Source organism: Octodon degus, unplaced genomic scaffold, assembly GCF_000260255.1.
Source record: "Octodon degus isolate 3935 unplaced genomic scaffold, OctDeg1.0 scaffold00002, whole genome shotgun sequence".
NCBI lineage: Eukaryota > Metazoa > Chordata > Mammalia > Rodentia > Octodontidae > Octodon > Octodon degus.
This window is the reverse complement of record NW_004524578.1, coordinates 20,415,566-20,420,524: the sequence shown is the minus strand read 5'-3', so window position 1 is coordinate 20,420,524 and position 4,959 is coordinate 20,415,566.

Here is a 4,959-nt window from a genome sequence, read left to right as displayed (position 1 = left end):
GAAAGAAAGAAAAAGAATGTCCTCATGTTGGAAAAGTGACGTGTCAAGGGGCTGGGGTGTAGAACTTGCCTAACATGTTCTAAGGTCCTGGGTTCCGTTGGCAGCAATGCAAACAAAATCAACCAAAAAGCATGTCAACCACGCATTGTGTGCATGCCTATAATCCCAGCAGGAGGCTGAGGCAGGAGGATCACCTGGAATTCAAGGCCAGCCTAGGCAACATAGTGAGTCCAGGCCAGCTTGAACTACATAGCGAGACCCTGCATAAAAAAAAAAAAGGCATGTAAAAAGCACAGACATGTTTAATTTACATTCATTTTTATGGTGCTGAGACCCCAACTCAGGCCTCAAAGGCATAGCTGAGTAAGTAACTATCTCTGAGCTGCACCCTCTGCCCACTTCCCTAAACTTGGAAACTGCCATCCCTCCACCCACCCTCAAGCAAGAGTAACCCCCACCGCTTGTGATTCCATACTTTGGGCCTCTGTTTCCACATCTCCTTCAAATCCAATTGATATCTTCTCGAGGGTAAGGTCTGCTTGTATCACCTTTGCACGCCCAGCCTGGGTACAGTAGCCGGCTCAACGCAACACATTATTGTTGAATGTACAGTGAACCCTTGAGTTATGACTAGCCTGACATACGAACAACTTGGGTTATTGCCAGAATTTTAGTTTCAACTTATGACCAGTGTTGAGTGCTGGCCTGAATGTGCTTCCAGATGCTCTCAGATACAGATTCCACCCTTACATAATTCTGGAAGGAACACATCCTTTGCTGGATGGGATTAATTGAGAAATCCTGGGCTGGGCCAATGTCTCTCTAAGGACACTGGGATCTTCTTGTATACAAGAGAGAGACTTTGAGAGCTTTATAGAGGAGCCTGAGTCTTTAGTTGACAAGTTGGAGTTATAAGCAGCCCTAGGGAACAAATTGAGTTCATAAGGCAAGGGTCCACTGTACTACTGACAGGTATTAGAACAGAGCTCCTAGAGTTACAAGGAGATTGCAGTGGGACCACGACAGAGAATTAAAGTGGGAGTAAAACAAGAGACAGTACTGGTGAGATGTGTGGGATTAATTACTAAATCTTGGCTGTTGGAGTTGGGGGATGTTGGCACAACCCCATGATCCCAGCACTCAGGAAGCTGAAGCAGAAAGATTGCCAAAAGCTCCAGGCTAGCCTGTCTATGTAGTGAGTTCAAAGCCAGCCTGAACTACAGAGTGAGACACTGTGTTTAAAAAAATCCAAACAAAACAGAAGTCTTGACTGGGTTGGGCCAAAGTGGTTTTCTATTTATTTTACTCTGCCCCAGATTAAACCTAGGTCTTCAAGCATGCTGAGCAACTCTCTACCACTGTGCTGCCCCCCAGCTCCAAGTGACCTACCTAACCCTGGAGCTAATAGGAAGTATCTGAGTTTGCAGAGGGTGGAAGTTCTTTGTTCTTATACTTTTACCAGGGACAATTGAAACAAGGCATTGCCAATCTCATCATCTAATAGCTTTGTGCAGGACATAAGGAGAGGACAAGGGAACAATGAGACCAGACACAGAAAAATGAATGTCAACAGGCACCAACCAACACAAGCCTAAGCACTTTTCAGATAGTACCCCCAGCTCAGCAGACTGTCCTAAGAGGGGTATAATACATTCATTCTGACATACTTTTGGGTTTTGTTTACATACCTGGGGCTGAACTCAGGAGGTCTCTGCTACTGAATTACACTGGCCCTTTATTTTATTTATTTGTTGTTGAGAGAGGGTCTCACTAAGTTTCCCAGGTGGGCTTGAACTTGCAGTCTTCCTGCCTCCTACCACCTTGTGGAGTATTGGTACTATAGGTATGTGCCACTATGCACAGCACACTCCACGTGCCAGGTTTGGTCCTGAGTGCTAGGAGCAGATGCCATCTGGCATCAGGCAGGAGGTACACAGCTCACTGCAGGTGACCTGGGCTGACCTACCTAAGCCATCTGTACTCCACAGGTGTTCTCTAGGGCCAAGATTGTCACCACCCTCACAGCTATCCTGTGAAACACATGGAATCTGGGGCCTCCTGGCCACATTGGGGGTAAATCAGGGCAGGGAAGGGCGGCAGCCTGGTCTTGATCTCCAGAGCCCTGGATGTCATGAGGACAGCTGTGCAGGGCTGGAAGGACCTGCAGCCCTGGTATTCTGCTCTCTCCCTAAAGGTGCCCAGGTTAGTGGCAGGTGGAAGGGAGCTGGCAAAGGTGGGGTCCAGCTCAGGCAGAACATGGCCCCTGAGATGAGCTTGAGAGCTGGAGTCCTTCCCTGAAGCAAGGCAAGGACAGGCCATAGAGAAGGAATGTCACTAATGCACCCTCACCACAAGGCTGGGAGGGGTTGCTCAGGGACAGTTGTGACACTCTGTGGTGGGGGCTAGAACAGTGTGCCTCAGTGAACTGGGAGGTACATGGATCTGTGTGGTTGGGGACTTTCTGGTGGCCAGAGGAACCCCAAAAGGGGGAGCCACTGGGAAGGACAGGGACAGAGGCAGCAGTGGGGTTTAACACATGGCTGGCAGTGAAGGCTGAAATATACCCTGAGGGACACTACTGTCAGAGCAGGTGACATGTGGCACAGAAGCAAGGAGAGCAAGGAAGGTGGGGTAGGAGACCACATGCCCTCCAAGAACCTTGACTCTTAAATGAAAGAGGAAGTAAGACATTAACCAGAGAGAATTCCAGAGCCCAGGGAGGCAGGGTTTTTCTTGCTAAAGGTCAGGAAAGGCGTGTGTGTGTGTGTGTGTGTGTGTGTGTGTGTGTGTGTGTGTGTGTATGTTTCTTCTTTTCAGTCAAAGCATCATTGTAGAATCCTCGAGGAAAGGAAGAGTTGTCTTGAAAACTCAGGTTGGGCCCTGAGGCCAATACAACACAGAGGCAAATCCCTAGCTCAGGCAGCAGGAGCAAAGTCACCCACGCTGGATCACACCGCTGATAAGTGACAAGGCAGGAGCTGAAGCCAGGTCCTGTGACTCCAAAGCTCAGGTACTTGTCACTCCTGTAGTGGTACTTGCCACTACCTGAGACAGGCCAAAGGGACAACTTGCATCACCAGAGGGCAGGAAGAGAGGTTCATACTTAAGATTTGAGCCAGGGAGATGGCTCAGTAGAATAAGCACTTGCCTGGCAAGCATAAGGGCCTGAGTTCAATCCCCGGTTCTGCAAAAAAAAAAAAAAAATTGAATTTTTCTCCTTCTCCCAAGGTGCAGTGGTACACACCCGTAATCCCAGCTCTCTGAGAGACTGAGGCAGAAGGGTTGCAAATATGAGTCCAGAGTGGGCAGTTTAGCAACTTAACAAGACCCTGCATCAAAATAAAATACAAAAAGGGCTAGAGAGGGGCTGGTGAGATGGCTCAGTGGTCTAAGGTACCTACTTGGAACAAGCTTGATAAAGCACAGAGACCGCGGTTCGATTCCCCCAGCACCACATGCCAGCCAGCTGCGCCCCCTGGTGGGCTGAGCTGGCCACACACACACCCCCCCCAAATAAATGTTAATAAATAAATAAATTTTAAAAAAAGGGCTAGAGAGGGGCTGGGGAGATGGCTCAGTGGAATAAGCGCTTCCCTGGCAAGCGCAAGGGCCAGAGTTCAATCCCCAGTTCCGCAAAAAAAAAAAAAAAGGCTAGAGATGTAGCTCAATGCAGAGGCCTTGGGTTTAGTCCCAAGTACCAAAGCCAATTCTTCCTGTTTATATATATATAAGATACAGGCTTTCAAAGTTGGCTCCAACTTGTAATGATTCTCTTGTCTCAGCCTCCCCAGTGCTGAGATTACAGGCATGCATTAGCACGATCAGTTAGACCTCATTTATTTTTTGCTGAATTCTCATATGCAAGAAGAGCAGAGAAAGGCCGGACGTGGTGACACACACCTGTAATCCCAGCACTCTGGGAGGCTGATATAGGAGGATCGAAAGTGAAAGCTTGAGCCTAGTCTGGGCAATTTACCATTTTATAGAGAATTTATCTCAAACAACAAAAAGTAGTGGGGATGTAGTTCAATAAGAAACAGTGAGGGGGGCTGGAGAGATGGCTCAGTGGTCTAAAGCACCTACTTGGAACAAGCTTGGCAAAGTACAGGGACCACGGTTCGATCCCCCAGCACCACATGCCAGCCAGCTGCGCCCCCTGGTGGGCTGAGCTGGCCACACACACACACACACACACACACACACTAAATAAATGTTAAAAAAAATTTTTTTTTTTTAAAAAGAAACAGTGAGGGCTGAGGAGATATCTCAGTGATCTAAGTGTCTACCTGGCAAGCTCAAGGTCCCAAGTTCAATCCCCAGTACCATATGCCATGCTGACCCCGAAACCTGGTGACCTGGTGTGGTGATTCATGCCTATAATCCCAGCACTGGAGAGGCTGAGATAGGAGGATCACTATGAGTCTGAACTGTATACTGAGACCCTGTATCAAATAAATAAATGCAAAAGAGAGAGAAAAAAAAAGAAAGAAAAAAAAAACCAATGAAAAGGCCTTAGGTTCAATCTCTCATACCACACACACACACACACACACACACACACACACAAAGCAGCCTGGACAACTTAATGAGGCTCTGTCTCAAAAAACAAAAAAGGCAGGGGATGTAGGTCAGTGGCACAGCACCTGCCTGGCAAGCATGAGGCCCTAAGTTTCATTCCCAGTATATAAATAGGGATGGGTGTGTAGCTCAGTGATAGAACCCTTGCGTACCTGGTATGTACTTTCCAGCACTGCAGAAAAAAAAAATAATAATTTTAACAATATACTTTAGCCGAGCATTGTGGTGTATGCCTCTAATCCCTACACTCAGGAGACTGAGAGAAGAAGCTGGTTGCGAGTTCAAGGCCAGCCTTGGCTACAAAGTGAGCTCAAGGTCATCCTGAACTACATGGTGAGACCCTGTCTCAAAAAGGCAAAATAATAATAATAATAATAATAA